This window comes from Ahaetulla prasina, chromosome 5 (assembly GCF_028640845.1).
Source record: "Ahaetulla prasina isolate Xishuangbanna chromosome 5, ASM2864084v1, whole genome shotgun sequence".
NCBI classification, from domain to species: Eukaryota; Metazoa; Chordata; class Lepidosauria; order Squamata; family Colubridae; genus Ahaetulla; species Ahaetulla prasina.
The window spans coordinates 99,484,465-99,505,129 of record NC_080543.1 but is presented as its reverse complement, the minus strand read 5'-3'; the positions used below and the strand labels follow the sequence as shown (position 1 = coordinate 99,505,129).

General features: G+C 40.5%; 1 protein-coding gene across 3 annotated transcripts in view; it reads right to left on the bottom strand.

Moving 5' to 3' along the window:
• NCK2 (NCK adaptor protein 2) overlaps positions 1-15,931 on the bottom strand; it is a 73,453-nt gene extending 57,522 nt beyond the window's left edge. Inside the window, exons 1-2 of one of the 3 annotated variants that reach the window (XM_058186614.1) lie at positions 15,509-15,931; positions 1,019-1,107 (exon numbers count right to left, since the gene is read on the bottom strand). The gene's annotated coding sequence lies outside the window, so the exon portion shown is untranslated. The remainder of the gene's footprint in view (positions 1-1,018; positions 1,108-15,508) is intronic. The other 2 variants (XM_058186612.1, XM_058186613.1) reach the window with 2 other exon arrangements.
• Positions 15,932-20,665: the final 4,734 nt, after the last annotated feature.

Below are 20,665 nucleotides of genomic sequence, written 5' to 3'. Positions count from 1 at the left end.
AACTAAACTCCATTTCATGCTAAATAAACTAAATTATTAATGTATCTTAAATAGAAAATTATCTTTAGATTTTTATTCCAAAATCAAAAAAATCCAATTATTTTTTTTTAAATCAGTATTTTTTTTATTTAAAAAACCATCAATTTTTATCCACCCTGTTTAGAGTGAATGAAAGATGCATATAAACCAGAATGGAGAAAGGAAGAGAAAACAAAAGGAGGGATGACGAGGCAGCAAGAAAATCTGATTAAATCTTGCAAAAAAGGTCTTAAAACAGCCCTCCCAAGAAATTGCTAATGTGAAAGGCCCTCTCAGTGGTCCTTTCCATCACTTGCCCAGTCTTTAGTTTTCAAATGCTTTTTGTACTTTGCCCCTGAATTTCACAAGTAATTAAAAAGGATTCCTTCAAAAGGTAAAATTGGGGAGTAAGGGAAAGGAACGAGGGAGAGATCTTCCTAGGGGACACTTATATTACATTGGAATGTGTACTTCAGCGGAAGCAAATGGGCCGTTTCCAGCTTCCAGAGGGCCTCTGGGGTGGGGAAGGCTGTTTTCGCCCTCCCCAAGCTCCTAAAAAAGGCTCTGGAGCCAGGGGAAGAGCAAAAAAAGGGCCTTCCGGTCCCACCAGAAGTTGGCAAATGGGCCGTTTCCTGACTCTGGAGGGCCTTCGGGGGGGGGAGGCCATTTTTGCCCTCCCCAAGCTCCTAGAAAGGCTCTGGAGTCTGGGGAGAGAAAAAAATGGGCCTACCGGGCCAGGAGCGGGGGGAGGGTCACACACACATGCACAGGGATGGGGCGCATAGAATTATGGGTGTGGGCACATGTACACGCGACCCTCCCTCCCACCCACTCCTGGCACTCGATGGCAAAAAGGTTAGCCGTCACTGCTATATAATAATTAATCTAACAACCAGGTTTGGACCACAGCAGCAAAAATACACATACACACAGATTTTTTTAAAAATCAAATCAAAACAATACATTTATTTAGGTGAAATTACAGTCCTTGTTTGACTACCTAAAAATGGAAAATCAAGTCACAGCAACTTCCATCTATTTCATTCTCAAATAGCACTGATAGTGATGATGATGATGATGATTTCCATCCTAAAATTACAGAAAAATCATGTTGGAATAGTTATAATAATTTATTAACAAACAGCAATAAGTATAAACATATCGATTCTTCTCTCCAGAGTTTATGGAAATATGATAGTTCTTCCTTCATAAAAATGATCTCATATAGCACATGACATTTATTAGTAAACTCCAACAGGACAAAAGCTTCTGCTTGTTCCATAGGATTTACCCATTTTTTATTTCTACTAGCAGCCCTCAGCTTCTCTTTTCTTAGAAAATACAGCAATTGGGGAACCCAAAGGAACTAGCAAGATAAATCACCTCCTTTCTTCCTGTCTCTGGGAAGTTCAGAAAATTCCTATCCTCACATAACATGGTTACTTTCTCAACTATTACTTCTGAAAAGATTCAGTCTGCAATAATGGAAATTCCCACAATATACAATCATATGTCATCTCTGCAGGAGTTTAAGAACTCAGTCACTGTTCTCAGCATACTTTTTTATGGTCATTGACAAAAAGAAAAAGACAAATTAACTAAACTGTACTAAAACTAAATCATCACAACACTTATACTATTATTAAAAAAAGGCTTTTGCAAATAATAAACCAAAACATTTAGGAAAACAAAATCACACCAGTTGATTTGACTTAAAGTAATTAATTAAAATGAATATGGGTGGTCTGGTCACCTGACTAGATGAGAAGGTTTTTTTTATTGATTGACTTGATTTGTGAAGGCCGTCAAGCTCCATTCTAAGTGGCTTACGGTATGTCCAATACATAAATTAAACATTGTTGCCTGAACTCAAAACAAAACTCCCCAAAAAGAAAGACCGAACAGGGGCTCCACAGTCACCCTAATCCTAACCCTTGGAATAGAGCCAGATGTTAGGCCTCTTCTGGAACCCTAGGAGAATGGGAGACACACTCTGTTTTCCCCCAAATAAGACATCCCCTGATAATAAGCCCAATCAAGCTTTTGAGCGCATGGCAATAAGGCCAAGCACTTATTTTAGGGTTCAAAAAATATAAAACAGGGTCTTATTTTTGGGGAAACACAGTATATATGTCCAGGGGGATGCTGTTACAGAAAATAGAGACTGCAATAGAGAAGGCATGCTTCTGCAGTCCCATAAAATGGTAACATTCAACTGATAGGTCCTGGAACATGCACACTTAGCCTGAATACGATTGATAGCAGGAGCAACTGGCGATGTGCTGCACCATAGTTATTCATTCTAACTGGGCATCTTTGTATTAAGGGCAATATAACAAAACATGAGTGAGTTTCAGTAACTCCTTCACATTTTGTTTGAATGAAATCAAAACCCTTCCCTTCAAGCAGTTATTGATGGGTATTAAGTTTTGCCAGAGTTAGAGCTCTTTTGAATTTGGGAACGATAATTTGGTTTAAACATCCTGTTGGCTTGAAAAAAGGGAGAACAACTATGCAGGTGGGGCAGCTGGATCTAATTGGCTTTCCAGAACCATGGCACACTAATTAAGGGCTACCATGCACCTCACCTCCCATTATCAGAAGGACGTCAGGTAAAAAATACCCTACTCTCAAATTAAACAAAATCATCAATTAAAATCAGAGGAATCAAGTCCATGGGCAAAAATAGTATCTTGAGCCAATATGAGAAAATGCATATCCAAATGAGAATTTTAGTTTTAATCACACTGGCCTTGTGGCCCCCCTCCCCCCCAAAAAACAAACACCCCCCCCCCACAAAACAAGTAAGGACAGAACTTCCCAAAAAGGTGAAGGACCTATATGGTTCCATTGAGGGACTATACAAAAAATAGTTTCTGGATTCTAGCCAAAAGTATATTTAGTGCAAAGTTATGACTAATGCATTTTAGATTAATATAAAGATTGCAGGACTGTTAAAACTAAATACCTGAATGTGTTTATGATCTTAAGTATGGTTTAGTCCTATTAATAGTTACCTCATTATAAATTTCAGCATTCTTTTTTCAGTTCACCATCAAAGCTAATTATACAGGTTAGATATCAAGAGGTTTTGATTGCTTCCTTTATGGATAAAGTTCAATACTATTAAAACTAGAAAAACAAAGAAATTTCCTTTTAAGAAGCACCATTTCCAACCCTAAGAAGCTAATAAGTACTCAATGTTGTTGTATCTACGCATCTCCTGCAGTATTATTAAACCAAAGCAGTAAAAAAAAAATCAGTTAGCTTGAAGGAGAAATACTATTTTAGTCAGTTATTTGTGCAACTCAAACTTGCGGCTAAAGTTATTTTCAACTACATACAAAAACATATGTAAAACTGTTTGGAACTATATGGAAGACAGGTTTGTAGAGTGACCATCACATCTACAGTTTGAGAAACACGTAATACTTTAGGATATTGTGTAATTTAGACAGAAAGATGTGTAAATGTTGGAACATTTTTCATGAACTGGCCCAAGGCTGTGTTTACTAAGAATGACCACTTTCCCAACCTTATTAAAACTATTTAGGAATAATGCTAAACTATAGCTATATAATGTTAAGTCTTGCATATTTACTCATTACGAAAGTCAAAAAATTATCTTGTGCTGATGTCTGGCGCAGGCTACAATGTCATAATCTGAACAAAATAAATAATTCAGACTTTACATTAATGAAAAAAGATGGTCTCCTATTTTTTTGCCCCTTATCCATAAAATCTTGAAAAGATCCCTGCTAAATCAAATCAAGAGGCCATCTAATCCAGCACTCAACCAGCAGCCACACAGGGGCATTCAGGAAGCTCCCTGGCAGTTGGTATTTAAAATTTGTAGCTTACTAGAAGACTACTATTAAGATCTTTACCTACCAATGAATTTGTCCAATCCCCTTTTAAAGTAAACACCCTTGAGATGAGCTGTTTCAGGTGACTAGATGGACACATCCATTTAGTTACTTCCAAGCAGAGATAGTCCTTGACTTTTCACTAGTTAATTACCATACAGAGTTACAACAATCTTGGAAAAGGTGCACTACGGCCTGTAAAGTTCTTGTGGGCATTATAAAATGTTTCCCGCTGATTTGGGAGAATGAATACAGACTGATGGCTGTGTTTTGTTTAATAATTGCAAGTTTTAGACCTACAATTACATGATATGTTAATGACCACTGTAAAAATTGTCATAAAAATTGGGTCCAGCCATGTAGGTGCCTCGACTTACAACTATCACAATTTACACCAAAATTCTGATCCCAATTGCAGTCATAAATTAAGAACTATTTGTAGACCAAAGCATCACTTTTTTTCAAGATTTTGTGTTTACTGGTTTGCTCTCTGGTCTAGACTATATTCCCTGGAAAATACCAGTTCTCTCACATCCATAATAACTATTTTAGAAATCCTGTTAAGCTTCTTAGCACAGACGAAATTGGCTAAAAGCTACCTCTTAGTGAGACTATCCATTTTAAAGTTACTTAACCTGAAAGTCAATATCATATTGGATGCAGCAATGAGACTGAGGGGCTCATTCTGGCTGCATATGAAGTCTTAAGAACAAATACATATAAAACTAGGATTGACAAGAGAGCAACAGACAGCAAATGTTGTTTCTGAAAAAAAGCTGAATAAATGGTGGACCACTTAGTTAGCTGCTACAAGAGGATTGCACAAACCGATTACAAAGATCGGCATGATAAACTAGCAACAACGGAACACTGGAATTTCTGCAAGAAATACCATTTGCCTGTAAGTAAGAACTGATGGGACCACAAAACAGACGAAGTCATAGCAAATGAAGAAGGTAAAGTGCTCTGAGGCTTTGAATTTGAACAAGCATCTGCCACACAACATTCAGAGTTAACAATTGTGGACAAGAAAGACAAAAATGTCTGGATAGTGGATGTGGCAGTACCTGGAGATAGAAGGAGGAAGAAAAGTTCTGCAACAGAAGTAGAACCTTGGCAAAAGAGAGCAAAAATAATACCAATAGTAATAGACAGGACAGGTATAATCCCCAAACATCTGAAGCACCACTATGGGCATTAAACACAGTGGGCATTGACAAAATCCTCATCAGTTAACTGCAAGACAGCTTTAGTTGGAAAAGCTTACATCCTGCCACTATACCTCTAATACCATCAAACATCTACCTATCCCAAGTCCTTGAGACGGCCTTGATAGATGGGAAAAAAACAACAAATCCAGTCTAAAACCTAACTGATTGATGTGACAAAGCGTAATAAAAACCTATATACGGCATTACTCCCAAAGACTATTGGATAGCTCACAACAATCAAAGAAATTATATTAAGATCAATAGCAGATATAAAAGGGAAATGTGACAGACTAGATCAGAGGTGTCAAAGTCAAGCCCTGAGGGCCGGATCCGGCCCACAGGGTGCTTAGAACTGGCCTGCGGGCCGGCCTAGAAATAGCAAAAGATTGGCCCACGATGCTTCTGCTACCCAAAATCGGGCAAAGTGGGGCCGTGTGTGCCCTCCCAGGTCCCCAAGCCCCATTTTGGCTGCCAGAGTGCTGCAGGATACCGTCCTTGACTCAGAAGGTTATAAAAGGGGGGAAAGGTAAAAGATTTTAATTTTCAGGCTTGCAGGATTCTGCTATTATAGCCTATGACAATAATTTATAGTTCTAGTCTTCCTATGGAGTCAGTTTCTTGATCTGGTCTCTCTCTCTCATAGGTGATCAAATAGATCAAGTATGAATTAAAAAAACAAAATCACAGAAATGTACGCTTCTCTATTTTTATAATGTACAATGTCTGTGGAGGTGCGGTCCCGTGTCACACCCCCATGACCACACACCCCCAGCCACGTCCCCTGGCCTCCAAGGTCAAGCACAACCCTGATGCGGCCCTCAATGAAATCAAGTTTGACACCCCTGGACTAGATGGAACAAAGCAAGTCTCCCTCACTGTTGCAGAGAGAAGCTATCCATATCTCAAAGAAACCTTATTCCAGAGCGCAAATAGTGTCAACCCTTGCAAAATTTAATTGGCCAGGCAGTACTATTTATTTATTTATTGTTTAAATTTATATACCGCCCTTCTCCGAAGACTCAGCATAGATAAAACAAATGTACAAAAGAATTAAAATACAATATATATTTAAAAATCTAATTCCATGAGCCGAGAATTTAAAATAGGAAGATAAAATTATAAAATAAAATAGCCCCGCTAAAACCCCACTAAAAACCCTCAATTAAAATTTATCATTAGGCCAGCCCTGCTTGATGAAAGAAAAAAGTCTTGAGCTCACGCTTAAAGGTCTAGAGATCAGGGAGTAAGCGTAGCCCCACGGGTAGTTCATTCCACAGGGCAGGAGCTCCCACAGAGAACGCTCTTCCCCTGGGGGCCGCCAGCCGACATTGTTTGGCCGACGGCACCCTCCCTGTGAGAGCGCACAGGTCGATGGGACGCTATTGGTGGCAGCAGGCGGTCCCATAAATATCCCAGTCCCATGCCATGGAGCGCTTTAAAGGTGATGACCAAAACCTTGAATCGCACCCGGAAGACCACTGGCAACCAATGCAGTCTTGCGCAGGAGAGGTGTTATATGGGAGCCACGAGATGCTCCCTCTATCCCCCGCGCAGCTGTATTTTGCACCAGTTGGAGCCTCCTGGTGCTCTTCAAGGGGAACCCCATGTAGAGAGCATTGCAGTAATCCAGGCGGGAGGTAACGAGGGCATGAGTGACCGTGCATAGAGCGTCCCGGTCCAGGAAGGGACGCAACTGGCGAATCAGGCAAACCTGATAAAAAGCTCCCCTGGCGACAGCCATCAAATGATCTTCTAAAGACAGCCGTACATCCAGGAGAACGCCTAAGTTGCGGACCAATTCCCTGGGGGCCAACGATTCGCCCCCCACAGTCAGCAATGGAATTAGCTTACTGTGCCGGGACGCTGGTATCCACAGCCACTCCGTCTTGGATGGGTTGAGTCGAAGTCTGTTCATCACCATCCAGACCCGAATGGCCTCAAGGCACCGGGACATCACATCAAGGGATTCGTTGGGGTGGTTCGGGGTGGAGATGTACAGCTGAGTATCATCAGCGTACAGTTGACAACTCACCCCAAAACCACGGATGATCTCCCCCAGCGGCTTCATGTAGATGTTGAACAGGAGAGGCGAGAGAACCGACCCCTGTGGCACCCCACAGGTGAGGTGCCTAGCGGTCGACCTCTGCCCCCCTGCCAACACCGTCTGCGAACGGTCAGAGAGGTAGGAGGAGAACCACCGAAAGACGGTGCCCCCCACTCCCAAACCCCACAACCATCGCAGCAAGATACCATGGTCGATGGTATCAAAAGCCTATTAGACTAATAGGATCTAATAGGACAAGGACAGAGGAACAACCCCTGTCCCGTGCCCTCCAGAGATCATCAAGCAACGTGACCAAAGCTGTCTCCGTGCTGTACCCTGGCCGGAAGCCAGACTGGCACGGGTCTAGATAGACAGTTTCCTCCAGGTACCGGGGAAGCTGCCATGCCACTACAGAGACAGGCAGTGACAACCAAGTACTGTGAATGGAACCTAGAAGCAAACTAGGATTCAGTGCATCTCACAAAACAAAGGTGTTATATGGGCATACTGAGGCATGGCCACCATCCCCTCCCCCCAACCAATCACCACTTAGTGGAACTGACTTTGGACAAAGGAAGAAAACGGCTGAAAAAAGAATGACCCCATCTCCAGTATGCAGAGCCAGCTCAAAAGTATATGTGGGCAATGGTATTGAAATCAAGGAGCACAAGGATGGATGCACCCCCTTTATCTTGGCTCACTAAAGGTCATCAACAAGCACAACGAAAGCTGTCTCAGCATTAAGTCCTGGCTTGAAACATGAAGGAAACAGATCTAGATAATCTATTTCCTCCAGGGTTCTCAACTGCACTCTTGACAGGTGATGGGATTTTGTTTTGATCTGACTCACGAGTCTGGGGGATCAAAATCCCAGTGGAACAAAGGAAGCACCCCAGACATTGGAGTCTGGAGTTTGTTGGAAGTTCTGGTGTCGGTCTGGTTGTTACACGAGTTAATAAGGTGGTTTTTAAATGTTTTGAGCCATTTTCTTTTTAATGGAACTATATAATTGGTTTCTGATTTCTGTTTTCCACAATGAGTTCCTTAGGTGGATGAGTAGCTATATAAATTAAATAAATCTCACTACTTTCTCTAACTGCGGGCATGAAAGTTTAAAAAGCCATCATATGCAACAGCTTTCCAAATTTCAGATTGGCATTTGTTATTTTACTTCTTTTTTCTTAAGTAATTTCCAGTTCATGAGAATACTTGCCTCTGTTATGACTGCTGACTTGGCCTTCTGTGATATCTGAAATCTTTCTAGAGAATTCCCCAACCCCTAGAAAGAGGTTTCCAGTACAACAAGTCTTTACTAAGTCTGAGGAAATTAGTGAAGAAGTGAAAGCAAAGACACTGCTGGACACAACCCATTGTATTCTACTTGTTAATTAAATAAGAATCTGAGCAGGAACAAACTCTGCATGCCTTTTAATCCATTTCAACTCTGTCATTACTTCCTTAATTATTTAGAATGGAGGCATACAGATTGATTATATCTGATGTCTGTGGCTGTATAATTTATTTTTGTCACCCTTCAAAATGAATCAAGTGTAGGTGGCAAAGAGAACAAAATGTATTAATGTGCTTCAGCTGCCTGCTGGAACATTGACAGTCCTAATTCTAGGTCATTTCCTGCCTAACTTCCCATTAATCAGAAATAAACATGATTTTTCATTAAAATATTCCAAGTTTATCAACTGTAAAAACACTGGAAGTAAAATTATTAAGGCCACATGAAAAATTTTCATGCCTTATAACACTGGCACTAAAAGCATCTATCTATACTTAATAAACTATACTTTTTAAAATATATAATAGAAGCGCTACAATTAGCAATAGCATTTAAGACTTATATATCGCTTCACAGTGCTTTACAGCGAGAGTCAGCATATTGCCCCCAACTATCAGGATCCTCATTTTATTCACCTTGGAAGGATGGAAGGCTGAGTCAACCTTGAGCCTGGTGAGGTTCAATCTGCCAAACTGCTAGCAGCTGGTGATCAGCAGAAGTAGCTTGCAGTACTGTACTCTAACCACTGCCCCACCACGGCTCTTAGAAAAAAGGGCTGCATAAAATATTTGAAAGATTCATTTACAATATTTGGGAGCCTCCATAATAACTCTTCTCAAGTTAAAGCAGCCATATCTCTGACAAAGTTTAGGCAGCTGCTTTGGAAGATATGCCCAATTTGTCTACAATTATGTATTTTTTTTATTTTTTTGGCTGGGAAAAAAAATAGCAGGCAGACTAGGGCATTTTTTAAACGGTGAAACCTAGATTTTGCTTTATAATGGACTTTGTAAGCAGTAGATCAAATTTCCACTGTAATTGATGTCATTTGCATAAATTATGTCATTTTCCATAGATTTATATCATTTGAGTAATAACCACATTATGCAAATAGCTAAATGGATTCAAGTAAGATCTCTATTGCATAATGATATCACAGCAGTGACGCAAAATGATACCAGTGATATAATTTATGCAATATATGTAATTATGATAAATTGTATTTAATATATATTTGTAATAACTGATGACCTCTTCTTCTCTATTGGGAATACCCTATGATACAAAGAAACCTTTAAGAAACTGATTTGCTTAACATGCAAGCTTAACTAGTATGATAAGATATCTACAATTTAGCCTGGAAAAAAAACTAAAGCTGGGAATACTTTTTTCAATATTATTGTGAAACAAAAATGTAAGAAACATGACTGCAGCACTGAATAACAATGATGCTCAATAATAAATATAGTACAATTGTATATTTAAGATTTAAAATCTTAATTTTTTCTTTTAAATTGAATTAACAATTGACCTCAGTCAAAATAGAAAAAAATGTTCCAAATATATAATGAAACACTATATAATAATGTATAGAAGACTAATGAATATCACAAGTAAATCACAGAAATTTAGAAAAAACTATGAAATTATTTGACATCCATATAAGGTAACAATAGGACATCTTTCAGAAGTTAATGTAGTTACTACAAAATACCATATTTTTCTTACTATAAGATGCACGTCCCCCCCCAAAAGGCGATGGAAAGGTCTGTACGCCTTATAGTGGAAGAAGGGGGTTGGTGCAGCGGCGGCAGCATTTTCCACTGGAAAATGCTGGCGCCTTTGCTGTTGATTGGCATTTGGATCAGCCTCCCGGAATACTGCCTAGCTGTTTTGGTGGCGGGGTTCACCACCCGTTCACCGTTGCCCATTCGTCACCGCTGCCTTCCGCCACCTACCGCCAGCAATCTGCAGCGGTGAATGGGCAGAACCGATCAGCAGCAGCAATCCCGTCCGTCTAGAACAGCTGATCGGCGGTATTCCAGGAGGCAAATCCAATCACCAATCACCTGCTTGCCAGCGAAGGCTCCATTGTTCTCCAGCAGCAGCAGCAGCTCAGCTCATTTGACCAGTGGTGGGAGAAACGGAGAGGAGCCCTGACGAGCCTCATGCTGGGGCTGAGATAACGTGCTGAAGCTGACCAGGCTGTTTGCTGCAAGAACGCTAGCCAGATGAATAGCGGATGGATGCTGGGAGGCAGAGGCAGATTTTTTTTCTCCTGTAAAGCTAATGTGCCTCTTATAGTCCAGAGAGTCTTATAGTGCAAAAAATATGGTACATAATAGAAGCATTTTATAGTTCTTAGTGAAGCCTAAATAGTAACATATGCACCAATGCAGTTGACCTAAACAATATGGAGTAACAAATCTGGCATGCTAAATTTACAGTTGTGCCTCATTTTAAGCCAGGGGTGTCAAACTGGTGGCCCATGGGCTGGATGCATCATGAGGCCACACTCACCCCAGCTGATGATAAAACGTAATAAATGTCATGTGATGGCAATGTGACCCAGCAAGTTTGACACCCATGTCCTAAGCATTCCGAGTTCCAAATGTATTCTTAAACATTTAATTAAAATAGCTAAGTCTGATTTGTCATTTGTACATGATACAGCTAGTGAAATTATAAAACTATTTAGTAGGATATATAACACAAGTTCCTGTCATACTGAACAATTTTATTTAATTTCAATCTAAGAATGCATCATGTCATATGGTTAGAGGAAATGAAAAAAAAAATTCCTAAAGCTACATTATATCCTCACTCACCATACTTGCTTTTGGAGCAGAAAATCTGTGGTGAATTCACTTTCTACAATAAAACTATCGATAAACATTCATCCCTAAACAAGCAGGTGATGTATGAAAATGTTAGTGGGTAAGCCATGTAAAAGTTGCCAAAGAACAATGCTGAACCCATATAAGACTTTAGGGAACATCAATTAGGAACACCAAAAGCTTAGGCTAAAGCTTATTCCCTGATCCTGATTATTATCCAGTTATTAAACATCAAGTCAGGATAAACTTATCTGTTGCAGCATTTATCTTCTGAATATTATACATAGACCACACATACTGATGCATACCAGTGTGAAAACAAATACGCACAAGTTATTTCACCAAGAATAAAAGTCAACATAAACTTTACTGATAAGTTCTTTAAAGAGCATTAAAGCTGTTTTCAAGTAGACAGAAGTAAACAGGCATCCTGCACAAGGTATTAAATGTGCACAAGACATACTTGGCCATGCACACCTTATGTGCATTTGTCTGTCCCATCAATCCTTAATCTTGCCATGTTCACACAGTTGGATGGTTTGAAGGTTTAGTAACTTCTTATGCTCTCTCACTGCAATGAACAGGCATACCTGAAAACTTATCTCACAACATGGCAAGATCAGGAAGTAAGGAAGAAGGCAGCATCTGCAATCACTTGTCCTTCACATACATTTAAATATCCTGTTTAGGCAGAATGCTTGGGCACAGCTAGAAATGTATTTAATGCTATACTAGTTAAAATTTTCTTTATCCCATTTCTATTGTTTTTACAAATAATTCAAAGTTGCAAACATATCTAATACTCCTTTCTCTATTCCTGTCCCCCAACAACAACCCTGTGAGTTGAGTTTGGCTGAGATACTATCCAAAGTCACACACCTGGCTTTCATACCTAAGGCAGGACTAGAACATACAATCTCCCAGTTGCTAGCCTGACATGCAATATGGGCTGTTTCCAAAGCAATATATCTAGTGACTGAAACACAAATATCTCGTATCTAAAGCAGTAGCATTATCTCTTTAAAAAAAGATTCACAAATGAACTTAATATAATTTTCTATCTACAGTGTCTCAAAAGATACCATGACTAAAGAGCTTTAGTATATACCAAATAAAGTATATATATTTGCAAATGCATCATATCTCAACATCTAACAGGTATACTTGACATTCTCCATTATATTTATACAAGAGCTAATTAAGACAAATGCAGATTGGTGGGCCCCAAGATAGCACTCTCAGTGATTGTGGGAATGGCCATTATGTTTTAAAAAGGAGTCAGAGATGATTCTAGTAATTACAGACCAATAGATATGCTGAGTATTATAGAGTATGCAAGCTTTTTACCATTTACATTGGAAAATCCTGAATTGGGTAGAAAATGAATGCATCCTACATGAAAAATAAGCTGAATTTAGAGTAGGGCAATCTCCATAGGTCAAATAATCGTTGTTCAACATGCAGCTAAAAAGTACTCTGCAGGGTCAAAATCTCCATATACGTGCTTCTGATTTCGCGATCATTCTGAGTATTTCTTATATTCAAGGTAGTGACCTGATGCCTGATATTCATTATTTCAGGTAACAGCATTAACATAGCTTTTACATGATATATAATTAGGTTCCTATCCTAACTACATGGTGCTCAAAATAATATAAACAGTAATATTACAGCTTCCTGAATGGTCCCAAAAGCCAACATTAGAGCTGGAGGATGGACTGGAAAAGATGTAACCAATTGCATAATTAACAATAACCATTTATTGGTTGAAGAATATTAATTTAACAAATTTACCTCTCTATATATTTCATGCTAATTTTCAATGAAGATGGAAACAGCTGTGTTTCCATATTTCTTTCTCTACCTTTTTACTCTCCTTACATTGAGCAAGTTAAAATGGCAATAAGGCAGCAAATTAAGGATAAAAACAAGTAAACATTTCAAAGAGAATAACAGATTTCTCCATCTCAGAAAATCCTCCAGCAGAACATTTTCAAAACCAAGATTTGATGTGTGTGCATCTACAGTATTACAGAGCAGATGTAGTAGTATCCCATATAAGGAACATATCTGTTCTTCTGGATTAAGACTGCCATGTGTAATTTATTATATTGTATCTTTTATAGAGATCTCCATATTAAGTTCCACACTATAACCATCTTTTTAAATATAATTCCCAGGCCACTTGGAGCACTTACACTTCTTCATTTCTGTCAGAACAGAACAATTCTACAGCACATAATTGGCATAATTTTCATGACTGGGTGAACTAAATCTGGATTAGGTTTTATGCTGACTAGTGACTGATAACTGACTAAAATTTAATTCTGATCTTGTTTGTATGTATCCTATAATGATACAATACTTTACTAATTTTACACTATTGTTTATCTATACAAATTTTACTAAGTTTTAAAGAGAACATAAAAAATAACAGAAACTAGTACAGAATAAAACAGAAAGAAAAGAAAAAGTATATAAAGATTAAAAAATTAGAAATTTCCAATTTCCTTTGCAGCCAATATTAGTTATTTCTTCCTTTATAATTACAAAAAACTTGTCTTTTTCTATTATATATTTTTATAACAATCAAAATCACAGGTTACAAAGCCATTTTTCTCTTTCATGAAAAAGGTCTATAAGGGGTTTCCAGTTAGTCATAAACATAGATATTGTCTTTTGTTTAATAATAAAAGCAGTCAATTTAGCCATCTCTGCAAGTTCCATCATCATCAAGCATTCCTTATTGCGGATAACGTGGAACTTAATTTTACACTATTGTTATAAAAGTTTATTTGGGTTTGGGCTGTATGTATTTATTTGGGTTTGGGCTGTATTATTAAAGCATTGTATTGTACAATAGTATAATATAAATTTTATATATTTATATTAACCAGTATGAAGATTCTATCTTATTTCCATTTAATGTTACAGGATGCCTAGTATATAGTTTAGTGATACATTATTAATATGATTAATTTTATACTGTTCCATTTACTAATCAAAGTCTGGAAAAAGTTGAAAGATGTGAACTGGCTATATAACTAAAAACAAAAATCCCAACTTTGGGGTTTTTTAAAAAAAAGATTCAGTCATACTTAATCTAAATTAAAAAGGGGTCAAAATTATCCTAATCCCCTGTTAAACTCTTATACAACAAACCTGATTTACAACAAGAAATATGCAAGGGATTAAAAGAGCAAGCAACTCTGCACATTAATGAAAACAGTAGTCTATAGAAGTTTAGATGGTTTTCCAGAGATTCCTGAAATGTAGGTCATTTTTATTACTGTGCATGTGAAGAGGAAGTTCCTTTGACACAATGCATTTTATGAAGCGACTTCAGGCAAGGATGTCTCTCTTATTCCCCACCCTGACACAAAACAGCAGCTAACAAAAACTCAAGAGAGGAGCCACAGCTACTCCATCTTAACTTCCAAAGGCCTGGGCTGGAGAAGCACTCCCGGCTTTCAGTCTAGTTTATCCACTATCCTTCCTATCCCTCTATCTCCTTAGAGAATTACTCTGGGGCCCATCGTCCTGATCTTTGATTTCAATCCCCTTTCTGCCCTTTCCACGCTATGCACGGGAGCCGAAGAGAGGGACTTTTCCCGAACTGCAAATTCTTTAGGAGGAAAGGGAGGTGGGCCCCTACCTACTTGCCACCCCGCGGGGGTCTCCTCCCAATCCACCTGGTTCTCCCTCGCAATTCCCACCCACTCAAAGCGAAAAGATCCCCCGCCTCTTCTCAGGGATTTTTCTGCTAAAATCCCCCCCTCCATCCTTTCCTTTCAGATCCCCACCCGAAACCCCTCCCTTGTGGGGAAGGAGGGGAGAGAAACACTCTATACACCCTTTCCCTACGAGACCCCCGCCCCACCCCGGCCAAGAACACGAGTTCTCTCCTTTCTCCCCCACCCCTGTGGGTTTGGTTAGGTCTTCCCCCCCCCATCCTTAGTTTTAGGCGCTTCGACCCTTCTGCCAATATCCCTCCCGGTGTGCCCATCCCACCTCCCGGATCTTTCCCCCTCAGCCCAGCCCAAGGCAAAGGGCGGGGAAGCCGAGCCCGGGGGTCTCTTCCTACCCGGCCGCCTTAGCTAGGCCCGGTGGCGACGGGACGGGAGGCGGCCGGCGGCGGGTTTCGTTGGGCCGGAGTCGGAAGGCGCTTCCCGCAACTCCTCGGAGGCGGCAGCAGCAGCAGCTGCTTCAAGTTTTATGGCGGCTCTTCCCTCCCTTCCTACCTCCGTTCCTCGGCGGCTGCCCTCCTTCCTTCCTTCCTTCCTACCTGCCCGCCTGCCGGTCTGTTGCTCCCGGCTCCGGCCCAGCGAGGGGGCGCGGATGGGCAGGAGGAAGAGGCGGCGGAAAGGAGAGGGGCGAGGGAGCGAGCTGCCTTCGGCGGCGGGCTTCGCTCTTTGTCTCGGCGGCGGCCGAGAGCTGGGCTCGTGGCTCTCCCTTCGCCTTCCTGCCTTTCTTTGCCCAGCGGCGGGCCGCGCTCGCGGAGAGCTGCCGGCCTGGCCCCGCCGCTTTGCGGGCTCCTCTTCCCCGCCCGTTCCCGGTCCGACGTGTCCAAGGCCCCGCGCTGCCGCTTGGCTCAGCTCAGCCTCGGCAACCCGGCGGCGGCAGCCAGAGCTCCCGCCCCTCCCCTTCACATAGGAGGCAGGCAGGCAGGCAGCTCCCTCCTCCTCCTCCTCCTCTCCGCCTGCCCCTTCCCTTCCCTTCCTGCCGCCGGGATCGCGCAGGGGAGAGGCGGAGATGGGAAGCCCACGAATCCGCCCACCCATCCCCCGCTCCTTCTCCCGAGGAGGAGAAGGAGGAGGAAGATCTCTTGCCCCACCACCTTCCCCCACCACACAAGTCCTGCTTTCCTCCATCCGGTCCGCCAGGAAATGCCGAGGGGAAGAGTGAAGAGGAAAAAAACACAAACACACACGCACGCACACAAAATTATTGGAGGCGCGAAATTGCAGACTCTGATTTTGCTTCTCTCTCTCTCTCTCTTTCTCTCGTTTGCAGAACCGGAGAAGTTTGCGAGGGCTCTTCCTGCTGTCCTGCTTGCCGCCCCCGACACACGCAGGGTGGGGTGGCGAGGCCAAGCGCGGCGCTGGACGCTTGACCCCCGAGGCAGGACTCGCGCCTCCGCCGCGTCAGACGCCACCCCGCCTGTGTTGTGGCTCATTGGCGGGAGGCGCCTTCCGCCCCCCACGCCCAGGGTTCTGCAATCGGGGTTTTGCGGTGTCCTCTTAACTGCGTCCCTGCCGGTCTGTCGGCCTCATTCAGTTTTCAAGGTGTGAAGAGATGAAGGTTTAGGAGCTCGGATCAGATTCCAACCTGGGATTTGCCAGCCTAACTCTTCCGTTTTGACGATGCATTACAAAATGCCCTCAAATCCATATAATATTTTACTCTAAAGAAGCCCAAAGCCGCGCCTCCTCCAAGGCATAATTATGAATCCTTTTCCCCGCTCCTGCTTCCGCTGTCTCGAATGATGCTCAGTTCATTTGGAAAAGAGGCGGGGAGCAACGTGTTGTCTTGTTTGCCTTACTGGGCACGGGAGGACGGTTTTTCCTATTTCCCGGGAGAAACGGGATGGATTTAGATGATTCCAAGTTTTCTGCGGGTCACACAGGTTGCCGCCTAAAAAGAGAAAGGAGCCAACCCCGGCACATGAATTTTTCCACCTTAATAACTTGTAATAACGTGTGGACAGGATTACTTCAAAAAATGCACAAATATTCTCTATTTAGCCCAATCTGTATTAAGTTAAGTAAAACATAGACAAAACACACAGATATCATTCCTTAATAGAAGCATAAAGTTCTGCAAGGATATAAAATCAGAATCAGAATCCAGTATATAAAAGAACCATAACTGTAAAATTCTGAATAGCTCAAAGTACTTCACTGAGAAATAACTTCGACTTTGATCTGTGGGACTTTACAGATTAACATGGATAAATATGGATAGATTTTTTTCCAGTGTTGCAGACTTGTCTAACCAGATTCTCTGAGTTCCTATGAGAACATTTTTAATTTACAAGAAATGGCTTATAATTCAGTTACTAGTTGTTAGTCTTAAAAACTATTTAGTGTTAAATAATATTGAATACTCCCCCTCTTTATTACTGTATAAAGTTTGTAAGGATATATAGTTGGAAAAGGTTAAGTAATATACTGTTCTCAAAACACAAATACTTTTTGTGTTTCAGTAATATATAGGTAATATTTTCAATGAGATCTGTGGATGTTTTGCAAGAGACTGAGTACCCACTGTTCTCTAAGTGGAAAAGATAACATTTTTTAGTAAACATTTTGTTTAACTGCAGAAATCTGTTATAGTTCTTGAAATCATGCAGTTATAATATACCTAAGACACAGGTTTCCCAAAAGCAGTCTTTGATTTATAGCCTGTGACAGAGGGTATCCTATGAACCAGACAACCCTGAAATGCTTTCTATCTGGCTTGAAAGCCAGATAGGAGGATTGCAGTTGCAAATTTGGCAACAATTTATATACAAAATCAGCCATGCAATTTGCTGCAGTTGGTTTTTGGCATGAAATTAAAGAAACAAGTTACTCTTAAATTTTCATAAATCTTCCCTTTTAAAAACAGTCCTATTAATTGGCATGATATTAAGACATTGATGCTCCATTCACTGATGTTCTTGCCCACATTCAGAAAATTAAATGGTTGCCTGCCTAAAACAGCAAACTTTAATGGCAGATTTAAGCCAAGTTCAATCTTAATAATAAATATACTGTATATAACTGCAATAAACAGAACTTAAAAGACTTCAAATTTTTGGTGTTCATATACCACACATATAATTTACATTATTATTACAGAGTAAGCTAGTAAAGTAAAAAGAAATTAAAAATTTTGGATGTGTCTTTCACTCTGTGGGACATTCATATGTAAAATGTTTAATCAGTTACCACTAAATCAGATTCCAATTGGGATCATATTGGGCAGATGATGAGCAGTGCCTGATTTCCTCCAGACATGACAATATAGCTGCTTTTATTACATGATTGCTACATTGTCAGTAAAATTTACTAAAAACAGGGTGAATAAGGGATCATTTCAGAATGGAAAAAAATTGCCACATCTGTGCATGTGCTTTTAAAAGACTCATCTTTATACTTCTAATATACATTTTGGAAGTATCCAATATACATATGCAATACATATTTTTTATTATAATCAGTGCAGTGTGTTTATATAGCGATGATCCCAGGGGAAAAAGTGTGACCAAAAATGTAGATCTATCTGAGGGCTATCTTACATTGAGGGGGGGGGGCTCTTTTGAAACAGAAAACCTTTATAGTATCATTAACTTACAAGGTTCCAAAATGAATTGAGACTGCAGTGCCCAGAATTTTCAGGTTGCATAGCATTCTAGGTTGTAATTCTCCACTGTTAGTGAGAGTGAACGTATTGCAAGGCAAACCTATTTTTTTTCCTAATTGTAGGAGCATGATGAACATTGCCAAATCAACCTCATAAATTCTGCATTGTGAATAGTGTGCCATACAATAGTTACACCCAAGTAGTCTTGAAAGCTCCCTTTCTAGGAAAGCTAGTGCTGCCTTGTGACCCAATAAACTTGGTGGTTCCTTCTGAGAGAAATCACTGGGCTCATACAGTGCTTTCAGAAAGTTTCCAAACCCTCTTCAGTTTTGTCACCGTAGCCCTTGTTATGCTGCAACCTGTTTCTACAGTTGTTGAAATTTATTTTTTTCCCATTAATCTACACTCAGTTACCCACAATGACAAAGTGAAAACAGAATTTTAGAAATGTCTGTAAATTTATTAAAAAGAAAACCATGATATATCACATTGGCATAAGTATTCAGACCCTTCACTCAGTACTTTGTTGAAGCACCTTTGGCAGCAATTACAGCCTCAAGTCTTTTTGGGTATTAGGCGACAAGCTTTACACACCTGGACTGGGGGATTTTCTGCCATTCTTCCTTGCATATCCTCTCAAGATCAGTCAGGTTGGATGTGACTATTGTGGACAGCCATTTTCAGGTCCCTCCAGAGATGTTCAATAGGCTTCAAGTTAGGGGTCTGGCTGGGCTACTCTAGGACATTCACAGAGTTATCCCTAAGCCACTCCTGTATTATCTTGGCTGCTTAGGATCATTGTCATGTTGGAAAGTGAATCTTCACCCTCGTCTGAGGTCCTAAGCCCTGTGAAACAGGTTTTTAGTGAGGATATTCCTGTACTTTGCTCCATTCAGCTTTCCCTCAAACCTGACCAGTCTCCAGATCCCTGACGCTGAAAGACATTCACACAGCATGATACTGCCCCCACCATGCTTCACTGTTGGGATCATATTGGGCAGATGATGAGCAGTGCCTGATTTCCTCCAGACATAACAATTTAGAATTGAGGCCAAATAGTTTAATCTTGGTTTCATCAGAGCAGAGAATCTTGCTCCTCACAGTCTGAGGTGCTTTTTTGCAAATTCCAAATGGGCTTTCATGTGTTTTGCACTTAGGAGAGGCTCTGTTTAGCCACTCTGCCATAAAACCCAGATCAATGGAGGACTGCAGTGATAGTTGTCCTTCTGGAACTCGGTCCCATCTCCACACAGGTTCTCTCAAGCTCAGTCATTAGTGACCCCAATGTCCCTCTCTTACTAAGGCCCTTCTCCCCCGATTGCTCAGTTTGAAAAGTGACTAGCTCTTGAAAGGGTCCTGGTTATGCCAAACTTCTTCCATTTGAGAATTATGGATGCCACCGTGCTCTTAGGAACCTTCAGTGCAACAGAAATTTTATTGTAGCCTTTCCCAGATCTGTGCCTTGCAATAATACTGTCTTTGAGCTTTACAGGCAATTCATGTGACTTCATGGCTTTTGCTCTGTTACAGTATGCCTTGTCAGCTGTGCAGCCTTCTACAGAGGTGTGTGCTTTTCCAAATCATGTCCAGTCAATTTAATTTACCACAGGTAGCCTCCAATCAAGGTGTAGAAACATGTCAGCAACAATCAAGAGAAATGGGAGGAACCAGAGCTAAATTTCATATGTTGTTGCAAAGGGTCTGAGTACTTATGCCAATATTTCAGTTTTTTCTTTTTAATAAATTTACATATATTTCTCGCATTCTGTTTTCACTTTGTCATTATGGAGAACTGATTGTAGATTAATGAGGAAAAAATAAATTTCAAGAATTGTAGAATCAGACTTCAGCATAAGAAAATTGACAAAAGTGAAGGGGCTCTGAATACTTTCTGAACACACTGTACTTGTGGTACTAAATCATCATGTGTTTAAATGTGGTTGATTGGATAAACAATAGGCTAGGTACTTTCATGTTCTGGATACTAAATGAAACTAATCAAAATGGCTTTGTTGACATAACATTCTAAACCAAATGCAAACAAACTGTTC